Genomic DNA, 18,022 nt, shown 5'->3' with positions numbered 1-18,022 from the left:
AAAAATCACTGTAAGCAGACCATAGTCACTGAAGGCAGGGAGGGCCTGTGAGGATCATTTCTCTAAAACCTGGCAGCAAAATACAGTAGATAAAAGCACAGACTCTGTATCAGACCGCTTCATTTAGGTCCACCAGTAACCCTGGAAAAGTACATAATCTCCAGTTTCTTTATAAACAGGTCAGTATACATAAAGTACTCAAAATGGAGTCTGACATATAGTAACCACTCCTCTGTTCATGGAATTCTCTAAGCAAGAATACTGGAGTGGGTTGCCATTCCTTCTCCAGGGGATCTTCCTCTGACCCAGGGATCCAACCCGCCTCTCTCACATTGAAGGCAGACTCCATATGAGCCACCAGGGAAGCCCCATATAAACGACTTATTATTATCATCATCATCATCATCATATCATTTTCTCAGAAGCTAAACCTAATATATATCAATATCAGATGATGACTTAATCTAGTTGGTCAATAGTAACATAACATTTTCAAAATTACCCTATTTTAAATATTTCTATTTCAAATGCTTGTGTGCATTGAAATGAAACAAATATATCTAAAAGGATAGGCAGCATGAGTACATCAGTATATCCGTACTTTTCTGAAGCTCTGCATCACAGTTATCACAGTCGTTTTACTTATTTTGGTGCCAGTTTTTACCTAGTGATTAGTTAACCTTTCTGTGAAGGGAGTTTTATTAGCTTTTAAAAATCAGAGAGACTGGGAATAAAAAAAAAAAAAGTTTCTGTTTGTCATTAGGGATGACTTAAATAAATGAGTATACCTGATAGAAATATCTCATCTTTTATTGTGAACAAACGTATCAGTAAAATTCACAACTTGCTTTAGGACAGCTTAGAGCAGAGAGTTCCTTGAAATCTAGCTTTGGCATTTGTTGAAACTGTCAGTACTCAAGTAGCCTTTAGGAGTTTGTTTTAAAGATGTCATTCTAGGAAGACACTTACTCTAAAAACCTATGATGAAGGCCAGCTGCAGGAAAGATGCGAGCTCACATATATCCTAGTGAGGGATACTGAGGAAGAAACTGTCCCTACTTATGCACCAAAGTTATCTAAAGGTCACCAGGAGAAATCATTAAAACATTGTTTTGTGTGGGGTCATCTTTAATTTTCTTGTGCTGTCTTTTACAAGATACATAAATTATAGGTCTACTATAGCCTTCTTGGAGAAGGAAATGGTCTACCATAGCCTTCTTGGAGAAGGAAATGGCAACCCATTCCAGTATTTTCGCCTGGAGAATCCTGTGGACAGAGGAGCCTGGAGGGCTGCTGTCCATAGGGTCGCACAGAGTCGGACACGACTGAAGCGACTTAGCAGCAGCAGCATAGCCTTCTACTTTTCTATCTATACATTCTACTAATTTTTGAGAGTCTGATATTGAAACTCCAACTAAAAATCTTAATTTATCAACTGCAAAATAATTGTAATAAATGGTGTATATATAACTTAGTTCTGTAGTTTCCAAGGTTCCTGTAAATGTGTTATCATTCTCTCATAATTTTAAAAATAAAAAAGAGAGAAAATATGCAAATCAATTACAATTGTTTCCAGCTCTGAGTCAAAGAAATTTCAAAATTGAAACAGAATATGGTGTGAGAAAGGGAAGAGTGAAAAAAATTCTTTGCTTGAAAACATTTTCCAGACTGTTCAGCTTCAGAAGGGCAAGGGCGGCAGTGATAGGAGGTATGCAGTATACGGTTATATCTTTAGAAGAACTCTCATGCTCCTTCCCTTTTTTTTTTCCCCTTTTTTCCTTTCATGAAGGGGGAAAAAAAAGCAACAGGAAGTTTTATCTTCCACTATGATCTAGATGACTTACAGTTTTGTTTTGTTTTTTTTTACTATCTAAAAGGGTAGAGAAGGAGTTGGCAGGTTTTAGTTTAGATTTTTCTAGTGTTTTTTTTAAAAATTAGCACTATTTTTATATCTCACACCATTTAAACTAAAAGATACCAGCAATCAAAAACCACTAAGTCCTTTCAACTTTTAAATGTGCACATATACCAGTGTTGCATATCTTATACACACTCATGATATTGCTTAAACAAAGCCATAAAGGAACGCAGTTCTTCAAAATCTACACATGCAAGATCATCTGGCCAAGAACACTGGCAGGATTCAATTGTTACTGCCCAAAGGTTGCTTCATCCTAATTTTTTATAGTGTATGGACATTTAACATAAATTTTAATACTCAAGTCCTCTATGATCGAGTATTCAAATTTTCCTTAAAGGAATTCTAGCCAGGTGAATCTTAGTCACATGCTCTGTTACTAACGTCAGTGGTAACCTCAGCCCAATTCAGGAAGTTTGGGCCACCTCACCAGGTGAAGAACCATGATCAGCTGAGGAGCTTGGTGAAGGAAAAGGGAATATAGAATGGGTAGTTAGAAATACCAGTGACAACCACACAGTCAGTTATAGAAATGAGTACTGTAATTATCATGAGTATTTCCTCCTTAATTGTTACATGTTTGTGTCTGTGTACATATATACATAATGTAACATATGAAGTATTGACTGTATATCATGGCATTCAAGTTATAGGATATCATGGAGAACAGCAAACATCATTTAAGGACTTTGGATCCTCTTCCTGGGGAAACAGCACATTTTAGGTTGTATGCAGGATAGTTGCGTTGTGTTTTGTGGATGTATAACTTAGTTATCATCTTTATTTGGAGCTAAGTATGGTTTAAGGAGGTCTGTAGGGATGCCAACTCAACAATGCGTATACCTGAGATGGTTAATTGTATGTGTTAACTGGGCTGGGCCATGGGATACCCAGATATTTGGTCAAACTCTATTCTGGGTACTTCTGCGAGGGTGTTTTGGATGGGATTAACATTTAAGTTGGTGGACTTTGAGTAAACCAGACCATCCTCCAAAATGTGGGTGGACCTTTACCAATCAGTCAAAGGCTTGGACAGAACAAAAAGCCTAGATTCCTGCAAGCAAAAGAGAATTTTCCAGTAGACTGCCAGCAGACTTCACCTGCCATGTTGTTCCTTTCTGGTTCTACATCAAATGGCCTTAAGACTCAAACTGAAACATTTGCTCTCTCACGTCTCCAGCTGCTGAACCACTGTGCAGAGTCTGGACTTGCCAGTCTCCACGTTCATATAAGCCAATTTCTTGTAATACATCTTTTATTTTATATACATACACATCCTAGTGGTTCTGTTCCTCTGGAGAATTTTGACTAATATAATGGGTAAATTACCTTTTTTTTTTCATGACCAAATGAATACGTCTTTCTTGGTCCTTCTCCTAATTCTTGTTTTATTAAATCTCTTTTTTGTTTCTCTCTCTCTCTGCTATCCAGCCATCCTCCTAGTTCTGAAATTCATGATATTCACCAAACAATTCTCCCCTTATAAAAAATTCTTCCTTGATGATTTCATCTTACATCATCTTGAACTAGTACCTCAAATACTTCTCAAATATATACTTCCAGCCTGACCTCTCTCTGAAATAACGGATCCTCCTTTCCAACATCTTAATACTGATCTCCATCTGATTATTCACCACATACCTCAATATGTTTAAAACTGAACTATTTTTTCTTCTAAAAACTACATCATGTAGCATTTTCCTTATTCTGTTAATAACACAAGAAAATTGAAGATGACCCCACACAAAAGAATATTTTAATGCTCTCTCCTGGTGACCTTTAGAGAACTTTAGAGCATGAGTAGGGACAGTTCTTACTCAATATCCCTCACCAGGATCTCTCATCTTTCCGCCAGCTGGTCTTAATAACACAAACTTCCACCTGGGTTACCCCAGGTGAACTCAAAGTCTCATTCATTCTTCACTTTCTCTGTGTTCCTACACAATTGGGTTGGTGAATCCTGGCACATTTTCATCTGCAGCATCTCTGTGATCTTTTCCCTCCCCCTCCATTATTCCTCTTCCTCTGCCATTCACACTTTGGTCCAAGCCCCAGATAAGCTTCCCTGGCTAAAGAACTCTAAGAACCCTCTAACTGGTTTATCTTATTCTAGGCTCTTCCTCTTCATCCATTTTCCTTATGATTCAGGAATCATTTTCCAGAAGAGGTCATATAGAGATCTTAAGAGGAAAAGGAATGAATAGCCAATAGTTCACAGAAAACTCTTCCTACCAAATAAATATATCCAATTTCTTTCTTCATTTGGAGGTCCTGGCCATCATTAAGTCAATCCAGATTTTGAGGGAGCTATGTTACTGATGCAGCCCCAAAGCAGTTAGCCACATGCAAAGAATTTAAGGATAAAAGACAGAGTCAAGACAAATGCCAGATTTAGGATAATTCCAAGGGTTCAACAACTTGAAAAAGAAAGATGAGAAACCATGGAGGCTTCAGGGGCTACAGCTAATGAGAAGGCAAGAGACAGGACTATTACAACTAAGTCTCTTTACTGGGAAATTGGGAAAGGAATACATCAAGGCTAGATATTGTTACCCTGCTTATTTAATGTCTATGCAGAGTACATCATGCAAAATGCCAAGAGGGATGAATCACAAGCTGAAATCAAGACTGAGGAGAAATATCAACAACCTCAGATATGCAGATGATATCACTCTAATGGCAGAAAGCGAAGAGGAACTAAAGAGCCTCTTGATGAAGGTGAAAGAGGAGAGTGAAAGGGTCAGCTTTAAACTCAACAATCAAAAAACTAAGATCATGGCATCCAGTCCCATCACTTCATGGCAAGTAGAAGGGGAAAAAGTGGAAACAGTGACAGATTTTATTTTCTAGGGCTCCAAAATCACAGTAGACAGTGATTACAGCCACAAAATTAAGTCACTTACTCCTTGGAAGAAAAGCTATGACAAACCTGGACATTTATTAAAAAGCAGAGACATCACTTTGCTGACAAAGGTCTGTATAGTCAAAGCTATGGTTTTTTCAGTAGTCACATAGGGATGTGAGAGTTGGACCATAAAGAAGGTTGAGCACCGAAGAACTGATGCTTTTGAATTGTGGTGTTGGAGAAGACTCTAGAGAGTCCCTTGGAGATCAAACCAGCCAATTCTGAAAGAAATCAACCCTGAATATTCATTGGAAGGACTGATGCTGAAGCTCCAATACTTTGGCCACCTGATGTGAAGAGAACTCACTGGAAAAGACCCTCATGCTGGGAAAGATTGAGGGCAGGAAAAGAAGGGGTCTAAAGAGGATGAGATAGTTGGATGGCATCACTGACTCAATGGACACAAGTTTGAGCAAACTCCAGGAGATAGTGAAGGACAGGGAAGCCTGGCATTCTGTAGTCCATGGAGTCTCAAAGAGTCAGACACATCTTAGTGACTGGACAACAGTAACTCTCTTCAGCCTTTTGGAAATACATGGAATTGCCCTTAGATGCTGCTCTTTAATTAACACTGGGAGGGGGGTGCCCATGAGAATGATTTGGTGTATATCTTTGATACAACTCCCAACTATAGGATTCTTGAAAGCAAAGATGATCATTTCCATAACTATATCTTACACTGGGTTGTCAAAAAAAAATTGAACACATTTATGTTGGTGAGAAAAAGTCCTTTAGCCTAACATTCAGGTTTTCCATGAACTAATTCTAGTTCACTGCTTCAAACTTATTTTCCATCATAGATTCTTGGCTCCAGGAAACTTAACTAGTGTTTCAAGTACAAAGTTCAGATTTCCAGCCATTATTCTAGAACTGTTCTCTCAGTGACGAAAAAAAATTTTTTTTTCCAATTCTCTATATGTCTAAGGCATACTCAGCCCTCATGGACTCTATTCAGTATCACTGCCTCCAAGAAATCCCACACTTCAGTATGAGGAAACCTCCTTTCCCTTCTCTCCTCTTCAAGTTCAAGGTAAAAGCGAACCCTTTCTGAACTCATTGATAATTCTCCCCTTATATTCATGGTTTCTGTTATACGTCATACCTTCCTACTTTTCTGTCAGTTCCTTGACAACAATCTCTATCTGAGTCATCTTTGTATGCCTCCCCTACAACAGCAGTTGCCCTGTACACAATGAATGCAATACAAGTTTCTTAAAATAAAAAATTTCATGACTCACAAGATTTCTACCCCCGTTCCTTTGTTTCCTGGCTATAAAAACAAGCAAGTGAGCTATGCTCAGCACTGGCTCTCCCTACAAGAAAGTGGCTGGCTGTTGTGGCAGCAACCCCTGCTCGAATAAACTTTATTCTCCTTCCAAAAATATATAAACAAAATAATAAATTTCAGTTAAACTTAAGTTTTTTACATCTATGGTTTATGTAAAATTTTTGGTAACCTGGTACCCCCACAGTAAATGCAACTTTAACAAAGTAATTATTCCTTTCCCTTTTCAATTACATATATTCCTGTCATAGCTTTCTAAGAATCCAGTCATACATATATGGCAATAGATCTGTCATCCAGTACCTGGGAAATCCAAATAAAGCCAGCCACCCATTTGGATGATGATGATAATAATGATTACACACATATAGCACTTCTGATGTGCCCACTAAGTCATTTAATTCTCACAACACACCAGTGACATCAATACAAAGAAGAAACTGAGGTAAAAAGAGCTTAAGCTAGTAAGTGGTAGGGTTAGAATTCACCTCCATGTAGCCAGGACCCAGAATCCATGCTCTTAATACCATGCAGCAGAATACGTATTTCCCCTTATCACTCAGAAAAAGGCCCAAGTAGAAGGGATGCTCCCTGGCTTGCAAGGCCCATCATCTTCTGGCTCACCCCAGAGGGTGACCCTTGAGCCCCCCTTCGGGGTGAATGGAAAGCACTCTAGAGCAAAGAGCATGTGAGGGATCAAGGACTCTGCTGGGTATTTTTTAAATGGCATTTGTGCAATGAAAATTCTAGTAATACATCTCCAATGTCATTATATAAGGCTTGGGGCTCAGGGAGATATAGAAAATGACGTGTTTTAAGGGTGTTGCTTTGTAGTAGCCTCAGAACCAAATTTTCTAAAAAATAAAGTAGAATATATGAGAAGACTGGAATCACGAATATCCTTACTGCACACACCCTGCTGTGAGTGACTCTTTGAACAGAATTGCTGCTTAGACTTCAAACCACCACTGTGACCTCAAGAGGTTAGCAGAAAAGAGAAATTCTTTGGTTCAGAAACCATAACATGGGTATATAATGCCATTTAAAGGCACAAGATTTAGAACTCTATGTGGCTTTTTGGGAAAAGTAAGTGAATCCTCTTCTGAAAAAGTAGGAAACTCAATGAAGGATAATGCTTTTAATTCCAGATCAATATACAGGCCTAATAGTAAAATCTTATTTTGCTCATAAAAATAGATGCTGTGTTCTTAAACATCGTTAAATAAATTATGTTCTTCAACTGACATGGTCGTACTTGACATTTTTTGAATTTGTGGCAGTCTTTTCAGTGAAATGGCAGGTATCTGCTAGCACTCTAGAGTAAGAAATAGTGAAATATATTCTCCATGACATGTGCTGGGCCCATGGAGAAAACAAACAGAGCAACTGGAAGAACCTAAAGAGACTCAAGAGGTCAGCCAGGCAGCCCAGTCCAAAACAGTGGATTTAAACCACATATCTGTAGATCTGATTGATCAAGGACAGAGACTTCTTAAAAGATTATCATAGAGCAGAGGTCAGACATATCTACGTTAAGTTTATCATTGAGCTGGGGGAAAAAATGACTCTCATGTTTCCATTCAAAGGGAATTTTGAACTCACATCTCACAGGATCATACTTTCATGATGATCTTCCTGCCCTCCTCCACTGAACTCAGTAATTTTTGAGTATCTAACCAAAAGGGAATCTACTCTTCTTTTTCTGAAAAGCAGGAGACACAAACAATAAGAGAAATAGCTATTAATGTTATAAAGATAGCAAGGTGAAAAGGGGGTGGGGAAAATTGAAGAAAAGTATAATTTTAGTTTGCCTCATTTTTTACAAAATGAATCACGTTACATCATTCCCTTCTCCTCTCAGGGAAATTAATAGAAATAACACCTTACTAGTTTTCTCCAGTGTGTCATTCTGACTATGTTCATTGATATGAGGACAACATTTTGTTACAAGAGTATCTGATATATAATGATTGAATCTTCACTATTCATGATAAATGTTTGGTCAATATAGCAAATGTTAGATTTCCTTCAATGGATTGAGTAATATAAAAGTACTGGAGAAATACAAAGAAAAATAAAAGTAAATTCTAGTCACTTTTGAAAAAAAAACTATTACTATAAGACTTACATGATGTTCACAGCCTCAAGTGAGTGATTTTATCATTCCAAGCTGTTTAAAATAATCAGCCTCATAAAACTTTAATGACCACCACTTTCTCACTCTGTATTTATAGCGAAGCCTCCTCATTCATTTACAAAGAGACAGACTAAATTCTCAAATACTTGCATTATTCAAGTCTTACATGGCATGAGCTTTCTCTGTTCCAAGTTTCAAATGTGTCCAAGTCAGTTTTAACCTCAAGATACAAACTATATGACTATTCTATACAAATTTCAGACTCAGGCTATTGAGAGCATTTAAATATTATTGATTTTTTAAATCTAATTAGCTTACTATACTGAGTCCACTGCCATATAGCTTTACTATTATTCCTTGGACTAAGAGATTATGATTTATTGGAATGATGCCAAGAGCATATAGCTAATAGATCATCTGTAAAAGTGGAAAAGCATATTCCTTCTGCACAGGTGGATGGTGGTATTTGTGCCAAATAATATAGCATGTCTCTCCCTACTTGGTATTTTAAACATGCATTTTGTTGTCAGGCTCCCTGCCAACAGGCTGCATGGGTCGAAAAGGAGCCTAGCTGATAATTCAAAAGGTGAGTTAATTAGGGGTTGCAGCTTGGAGTGTTATCAAGCGGCTGCTTAGACATCTATCTGCTTTCCATACAGGTGTGAAATATTGACAGCAAATTTTAGAAATGTAATGACATTTTACCTTTCACTTACTTGATTAAATTTTGATATGACTCAGACTTTAAGGGGAATAGAAACTATATCTTTGTTCAAGCAGCTATTTACGATGAGACAGCACTTGGGGTGTTCAAAAGGAAGTAATATTAAATCTATTAACAAAATATTCTTCAGGCCTCATACACTCTGCCAATATAGCACAAAGGCTGATAATGAAATATATCAGTCAAAATTAACCATTTATGCCTCAGTACTTTTTATTCACAGATTCTAACACTGAAGGCACGTCACAATGAAGCTTTTCCTAGCTTATATTATATTCACATATGATCACATATCCTAGATGAATAATAGACCACAGCAGAGAAAGAACTTCAACTGTGCAGCTATTTTTGCCTCAGGAGAAGCAAAGATATAAAGAGGCTCAAATCTTGATGTATATCTGGTAATTTATCTGGCCACAACATAAAGGGAGAAAATTCTATAGCATATATTTTGCCATCCCAATTCTAGGAGTTGAGTTTTTTAGAAGAGTGCATTGTGATTAGTGAGTTTTAAGTCAGATCAGATCAGTCGCTCAGTTGTGTCTGACTCTTTGCAAGCCCATGAATCGCAGCACGCCAGGCCTCCCTGTCCATCACCAACTCCCGGAGTTCATCAAGACTCACGTCCATCGAGTCAGTGATGCCATCCAGCCATCTCATCCTCTGTTGTCCCCTTCTCCTCTTGCCCACAATCCCTCCCAACATCAGAGTCTTTTCCAATAAGTCAACTCTTCGCATGAGGTGGCCAAAGTACTGGAGTTTCAGCTTCAGCATCATTCCTTCCAAAGAAATCCCAGGGCTGATCTCCTTCAGAATGGACTGGTTGGATCTCCTTGCAGTCCAAGGGACTCTCAAGAGTCTTCTCCAACACCACAGTTCAAAAGCATCAATTCTTCGGTGCTCAGCCTTCTTCACAGTCCAACTCTCACATCCATACATGACCACAGGAAAAACCATAGCCTTGACTAGACAGACCTTTGTTAGCAAAGTAATGTCTCTGCTTTGGAATATGCTATCTAGGTTGGTCATAACTTTCCTTCCAAGGAGTAAGTGTCCATTAATTTCATGGCTGCAGTCACCATCTACACTGATTTTGGAGCCCAAAAAAATAAAGTCTGATACTGTTTCCCCATCTATTTCCCATGAAGTGATGGGACTGGATGCCATGATCTTCAGTTTCTGAATGTTGAGCTTTAAGCCAACTTTTTCACTCTCCTCTTTCACTTTCATCAAGAGGCTTTTTAGTTCCTCTTCACTTTCTGCCATAAGGGTGGCGTCATCTGCATTCTGAGGTTATTGATATTTCTCCCAGCAATCTTGATTCCAGCTTGTGTTTCTTCCAGTCCAGCGTTTCTCATGATGTACTATGCATATAAGTTAAATAAACAGGGCGACAATATACAGCCTTGACAAACTCCTTTTCCTATTTGGAACCAGTCTGTTGTTCCATGTCCAGTTCTAACTGTTGCTTCCTGATCTGCATACAGATTTCTCAGAGGCAGATCAGGTGGTCTGGTATTCCCATCTCTTTCAGGATTTTCCACAGTTGATTGTGATCCACCCAGTCAAAGGCTTTGGCATAGTCAATAAAGCAGAAATAGATGTTTTTCTGGAACTCTCTTGCTTTTTCAAAGAGGATCCAGCGGATGTTGGCAATTTGATCTCTGGTTCCTCTGCCTTTTCTAAAACCAGCTTGAACATCAGGAAGTTCACGGTTCACGTACAGCTGAAGCCTGGCTTGGAGAATTTTGAGCATTACTTTACTAGCGTGTGAGATGAGTGCAATTGTGCAGTAGTTTGAGCATTCTTTGGTATTGCCTTTCTTTGGGATTGGAATGAAAACTGACCTTTTCCAGTCCTGTGGCCACTGCTGAGTTTTCCAAGTTTGCTGGCATATTGAGCGCAGTACTTTCACAGCATCATCTTTCAGGATTTGGAATAGCTCCACTGGAATTCTATCACCTCCACTAGCTTCGTTCGTAGTGATGCTTTCTAAGGCCCACTTGACTTCACATTCCAGGATGTCTGGCTCTAGGTCAGTGACCACACCATCATGATTATCTGGGTCGTGAAACTCTTTTTTGTACAGTTCTTCTGTGTATTTTTGCCACCTCTTCTTAATATCTTCTGCTTCTGTTAGGTCCATACCATCTCTGTCCTTTATCAAGCCCATCTTTGCATGAAATGTTCCTTTGGTATCTCTAATTTTCTTGAAGAGATCTCTAGTCTTTCCCCATTCTGTTGTTTTCCTCTATTTCTTTGCATTGATCGTTGAAGAAGGCTTTCTTATCTCTTCTTGCTATTCTTTGGAACTCTGCATTCAGATGTTTATATCTTTCCTTTTCACTTCTATTCTTTTCACAGCTATTTGTAAGGCCTCCTCAGACAGCCATCTTGCTTTTTTGCATTTCTTTTCCATGGGGATGGTCTTGATCCCTGTCTCCTGTACGATGTCATGAACCTCTGTCCATAGTTCATCAGGCACTCTATCTATCAGATCTAGGCCCTTAAATCTATTTCTCACTTCCACTGTATAATCATAAGGGATTTGATTTAGGTCATGCCTGAATGGTCTAGTGTAGCCATCATGGTCAACAAGAGAGTCCGAAATGCAGTACTTGGATGCAATCTCAAAAATGACAGAATGATCTCTGTTTGTTTCCAAGGCAAACCATTCAATATCACAGAAATCCAAGTCTATGCCCCAACCAGTAATGCTGAAGAAGCTGAAGTTGAACGGTTCTATGAAGACCTACAAGACCTTTTAGAACTAACACCCAAAAAAGATGCCCTTTTCATTATAGGGGACTGGAATGCAAAAGTAGGAAGTCAAGAAACACCTGGAGTAACAGGCAAATTTGGCCTTGGAGTACGGAATGAAGCAGGGCAAAGACTGATAGAGTTTTGCCAAGAAAATGCACTGGTCATAACAAACACCCTCTTCCAACAACACAAGAGAAGACTCTATATATGGACATCACCAGATGGTCAACACCAAAATCAGATTGATTATATTCTTTGCAGCCAAAAATGGAGAAGCTCTATACAGTCAGCAAAAACAAGACCAGGAGCTGACTGTGGCTCAGACCATGAACTCCTTATTGCCAAATTCAGACTTAAATTGAAGAAAGTAGAGTTTTAAATACTGAGTATCTAAATATCCTTTAAGAACTATCCTAATTCTTTCCTAAAATACTAGGAGATTATGCATAATCAGAAGATACAGCAATTAATTGGAAAAATGGTTTCTATTGGGTTGGCCAAAAAGTTCATTCGGATTTTTCTGTACGATGGTATGGAAAAACAAACAAACATTTTGGCCCACCTAATATATATATTTTTTTCCCTTTTCCTCGTCTCTTCCAGGCAGAATCAGACATCAGTTTCAATCTCATGTCCCAATGTTGTTCCTTCCTTCATTTCATGATCTCTTCCAATGAAAGGCAATTTTGCTAAACAACTAAGTATTAGATTTGTAGACTTTCAGGAAATACTTTACATGTGTCCCTTAAATAGGTTCACATATTTTATTCACTTTTACTAAGAATGATAAAGCTTACGATGGTGATAATTAAAAATGATACCAACAGAATTAAGGCTAGCCTTGCTTTAAAAATTAAACCAAAAAAACAAAAAACCACCTAATTTAAATCTTTTTATGTATTTCGGGAAAATGTGTGTCTTAATTTGGCTCCACTGAAAGCAGAGCCTCAGACAAGGATGTGAGAGCATGTAGCTTAATTGGAAGGTCAGCCCAGTAAGCAGAAGTGAGGGAGTGGGGAGAGGCAGGGAAGTAAAAAATGCAAATATAAGAGCTTATTGTTGAGTTTGCGTCTGTCATGACTCAATTTTTCTGGGACCTCTGGAAGGCATGCAGAATGCGTTCTAACACAGTCTACCTCAAGAGGAGGAACTGACAGCTCTTATTTTCCCATTGCTTGAGGGTTGTCCTCAAGGGCAACGTACACCCCACCCTTAAAGACTCCATACTTCTCAGTAGTGCTCACTTCAGGCCACAGCTCAGAGAAAACCCAGAGGATAAAAGCTGAAAGATGCATATCATGTGCTTGAAGCCGAGGCACCATTCTGAGAGAAGTCACAAGGAGCCACTCAATACAAATGCTACTGTAATCACAGGTAGCCGAGGCAGTGGACAAGGGAGACTAAAAATGTCCACTGCAATAAAATTATTTTTCCAAAAAAAACCCACTTTTTTTTTTACAAGCTTGCCTGTTGTTGAAATTTTGAATTCAGTCTTCAGTCAAAAAGTGATTAAGCAATGATATCCTTGACTGTATTTATGTGGGACAGGAAGGGATTAGCTAAGACTTCTTGCCTCTGAGCATAGACTGGTGGTCTTAATTATATTAGAAAAAAATTGGTCTTCTTTGACAAAGTAGCCCGGGTGAAGATAATAATAGTAAAATGGTCAAAATGTATACAGCAGAGAGATGTTAGAAAAAAGTCCAAGAGAGCTTTTAAATTGCGGCAAATGAGATTTCACTGGCAAATAATTACTCCCTTCTTTCTCCATAGCTATGGTAGAATGGTACATCTGTAGCCTTAAACAAATCATACTCTTAGATGTTCAGTGTTCCTGTGTAATGACCATGTGACTCTGGCCAATGAGACATCATTAACTATGATTCAAGCACAAATTTGATAAACATTTGCACATGGGGGCAAATTCTTCTAGAATTCTTTCTCATGAAAGGCAGCTACCATGCATACACCATGACATAAAGACACTCAGACTAAACAACTAAATGAAAATCCCTGGAGGAAAAGAAGCCATCTTAGATTTTCTGGCACTATCTGAACTCTTAAAACATTCAGACATTCAAAAGTAATTCAGTTACACCATGTGCAGTAAAAGAATTATCCATAAAATCATGAGAATAAAGCACAGTTGTTCAAGCTGTTAAAATCAGGTAGTTTGTTCTGTATCAATATATATCTGATACAGAAACTGATGCCAGACATGGAATTCTATAATAACAAATACCTAAAATATATATCAGTGATCTTAGGGATAGGAAGTGAGCAGAGGCAAAGAGACTGTTCTGTTCAGTTCAGTTGCTCAGTCATCTCCGACTCTTTGCAACCCCATGAACTGCAGCACACCAGGCCTCCCTGTCCATCACCAACTCCCGGAGTTTACCCAAACTCATGTCCATTGAGTCGGTGATGCCATCTAACCATCTCATCCTCTGTCGTCCCCTTCTTTTCCTGCCTTCAATCTTTCCCAACATCAGGGTCTTTTCAAATGAGTCAGCTCTTCACATCAGGTGGCCAAAATACTGGAGTTTCAGCTTCAACATCAGTCCTTCCAATGAACACCCAGGACTGATATCCCTTAGGATGGACTGGTTGGATCTCCTTGAAGTCCAAGGGACTTGAGAGTCTTCTCCAACACCACAGTTCAAAAGCATCAATTCTTCGGCACTCAGCTTTCTTGATAGAACTGATCAATTTCCAAGCAGAATTTAGAAAGGATATTTCCAACCCAAACTTGATGGGTGGGAAAATGAAACTCCTTCTTAGTTTCAGTCTCCCCAAATAGCAAAAAGCTCTCATGTAAGAAATGATCTCATGGCAAAGATAAAATCCACAGTACTACCAAAAAACATGATTTTGGGGGTCAAGATCAAATAAAAGGTGAAGATGTAATCCCCTTCATTAAGACTGTAAAAGATTTAAGGAAATGCTTTACAGACCCTCTCTGCTAGATAAAAATGACTTCTAATAATTCTCAGGGAATTGTTCTACAGCAGGCAGTCTCAAGTAGAGGGGAAGTGGTCTTGAAGAGATTTATGAATGTGGCTTTTTCTAAATGGAGTAAATTTGTAGTTTGATATATAGAAAACCCATAACTTTTTTTAAAGGAGTTGAATCAAGTTGGGGCAAAAAGAGTTCCAAATTAAAAGATGTCCTTGGGCCCTTACCTCTGCAGGGAGGAAATAGGCTGGGAAATTTCCTCAGCTGCAAACATATGGAATTTCTTATGGGAAAAGATGGATGAATCATAGAGCAAAGCCAGGAGCTGAATGGGTAAAGCTAAAGAGTCCAGAGTGTGCAGACATGAGCCATGGGTTGAACAACCAGTCCCAAGAAGTGTAACTGGATCCTGGTTAAGGAAAAATCCCTGAACTCAGAACAAGGGGAATTGAAAACATGTGCCCAGATTACAGAATTGCTATAGCCAATAACTAGTCTGTGTTTTCAATTTCTCCCCCTCTTAAATAGGATCCTCTATTGGGTTTATCCTGCTGTAGTTTCACCACTGAACACTGGGTGTGTGTGGAACAGACAACTTTCTTAGTTTATAACCCTCTGCTACCCACAAAGCCATGCCTGAGGAATAATATCCAAGTAATTATATATGAGGAAGCATAGCAAGATACCTCACTGCACCTGTACCTGATTTGAATGATGAGATGCAGCAGTTCAAGCCTGAGTTTGATGCCAAAATGGGATTAGGATTTCAGAGTCTTAGAAGTTATTGAATTTTACAAGTGGAATGAATGCAAATCATTAGGGGCCAGTGAATGATCTGTGGTATACCATCACATTGCTGGCTCCCAATAAAACCCAACTCCATTTCTTCTGTTTCTTCATGTGCCTGTATAATCCTCTATCCTACTGACATCTTGGCCATGTGACCTACTTTGACCAATGGGACATTACAAGTGTGATGTAAGCAGAAATTTGGTGAGCACTTAAGTTTTGCTGCTTGTGACCTTAGAACACTTCCTTTAGGAAGTCAGTTGCTTTAGTGTAAAGAAGTTCATGTTAAGCTGCTGAACTGAGAGCCATGTGATGAGAACTTCTGTTCAGATGAGACAGCATCTTAAATGATTTACACCTAGAGTGCTCCCAGCTGAATGTAGCCATTTATTAATACATGATTGCTGCAACACTACACGGAGCAATAAAACCACCCAGCTGAGCCCAGTCAACACAGGATTGTAAGTGATAACTCACCATGATTTGTTATACACCACAGGATAATATGAGAGAACCATGCTTCCCCACCGCATCAGTCTTCAGCTTGGCCTGGTTTCTTGCATCTTTGTATTTCTCTACCTACCAAGGTCTTGCTGGATCAACTTAATGTGCACAGAAATGACAGTGCTAGTTCTAGAGTAGGCTTTAAGGGGCATCCTGTATTTCTATTCACCGCTTTAACAACCTCTGACTTCTGCCACAAGAAGAACATTTTATAGGTGGCTACTGCCTTTCCAGCTTGGGTTCCAGACTAGGGCTAGGTCTAGACTAAGACAAGTAATTTGTCTAGGGATAACTTTAAGGTGCAAGAAGGTGACTGTCTGCAAGTCAGGAAGAGAAGAGAATTGGTTTCTTACCGATTGGGAAGAAGAGTTCCTGACTTCCTTACCAAGTCAGGAAGATAAGAGAATTGGTTTCTTACCAGAAACCAAATTGTCCAGTATCTGACTTGGAACTTCTTGCCTCAAGATCTAGAACTGCAAGGAAAAAAAAAATTTTTTTTTTTTATAAGTCAGTCTATGTTGTTTTATTATGGCAACCCTAGCCAACAAATACATATAACATGGCATTTAACACGTTTAAAGTTTGTTAAGTAAGAACTTGCCATCTCTCCTCCCAGCATAAAGTGTATCCTACCTTGAAGTAATTTAAGTTTCCAAAATCCTTCATTCAAAAAAAAACCCTGCTCACTAGTCATATAATGAAAATTATATCACTTAAACAGGACTCATTTAAATTTGTATTTGGGTTTTTAACTCTTGTGTTTCTTTGAGCCAAACTTCCTGGGATACAACCTCTATGTTGTCGTTCTTGTTGTTTAGTCACTAAGGCATGTCCCACTCTTTTGTGACCCCAGGGACTGTTTTCCACAAGGTTTCTCTGTCCGTGGGATTTCCCAGGCAAGAATACTGGAGTGGGTTGCCATTTCTTTCTCCAGAAGATCTTCTCTACCCAGCGGTTGAACCCATGTCTCCTACATTGGCAGGGGCTTTTTTTTTTTTTTTACCACTGAGCCACATGGGAAGCTATCTTTATACTATCTTTCTGTAAACCATACCATCTAACCCTTTTCTCCAGCATGTTGTTCTTTGTAATTTACCTAGTAGATTAAAATATGGCTGTTTAGCCTTCATGATTTTCCTAAGAATTTAATTATTATTAAGAAAAGGAATATGATTGTTCAAGTGGCAGAGCTGATGTTGGATAGGGGGAAATGGTTTGCTTAGAAACCTAGCCACCATAGTTAGAATCTTGTCACTTCAATCTCAGGTAAAGAAATGAAATTCTATTTTCCATGATTTTCTCAACTGTCAAAATGAAATGCTGAACTAGTGATTCCTGAAACCACTTTTTTTTTTCCCCTAAGGTTTTATGATAACTCTTAAGTCCTAGGACATACAGTTGCCTGATTACTTGATTTATAAGACATACTCTCATGTTATTTGTTAATGCTTTGGCCTGATCCTAGAGTATAGCACATGATTTTTTTTTACTGTAAATATACGATGTTCATTTAAAATATATCTACAAATTAAGTGTAATTTTTCTTAGAATTTTTGAACATGAGAAAAATGTACATCAGTGCTACATAATTAAGTACCATTTATTTTTTGCACTGTTTAAGCAAGCTACAGATATTCAATTGCCATTGAAATATTTTTGTAAACCATGCAACCTTTTACACAAAAGATAATTATGAAATAGCTAACATTCATTTGACCACAACCAATAAATAATTTATGAACTGGGTGTTTGAAATTATGCAAATATTCTAAATACTTTTTGTTGCCTGTACATCTGAGTAAGTATGATTCAGAAGAAAGTGTGCAATGGATTAATAGATTCAACATTGAAGAGATTTGCATTTCTACAGCGTTCTTTTCTTTGCTGGCTTCTACTATCTTTAGTATCATGGCTCAGAAAACAAGCTTGACAATACTGTCTCTAAATGTATTTGAATATCCTGGCATCCCTATTCATCAGCCTCTTTGATGCTTTAAATGTCTTTTGCTTTCTTTCCAGAACTCTTTATGAAGGCAGAGAGA

General features: G+C 38.4%; 1 long non-coding RNA gene across 43 annotated transcripts in view; it reads right to left on the bottom strand.

The window, feature by feature from the left end:
* LOC129639084 (uncharacterized) overlaps nt 1-18,022 on the bottom strand; it is a 436,428-nt gene that overhangs the window by 201,665 nt on the left and 216,741 nt on the right. For 3 of the 43 annotated variants that reach the window (XR_008708195.1, XR_008708199.1, XR_008708156.1), the window contains exon 4: nt 16,334-16,453. The exons of 38 other annotated variants lie outside the window; for them this stretch is intronic. This is a non-coding gene — a long non-coding RNA (uncharacterized LOC129639084). Of the gene's footprint in view, nt 1-7,710; nt 7,811-16,333; nt 16,454-18,022 lie in introns of all 43 variants that reach the window. 2 more of the 43 variants (XR_008708204.1, XR_008708170.1) reach the window with 1 other exon arrangement.

The sequence above is a fragment of the Bubalus kerabau genome, chromosome 1 (assembly GCF_029407905.1).
Source record: "Bubalus kerabau isolate K-KA32 ecotype Philippines breed swamp buffalo chromosome 1, PCC_UOA_SB_1v2, whole genome shotgun sequence".
NCBI lineage: Eukaryota > Metazoa > Chordata > Mammalia > Artiodactyla > Bovidae > Bubalus > Bubalus kerabau.
The sequence above is the reverse complement of the archived record's forward strand: the minus strand, read 5'-3'. Positions and strand labels throughout refer to the sequence as shown.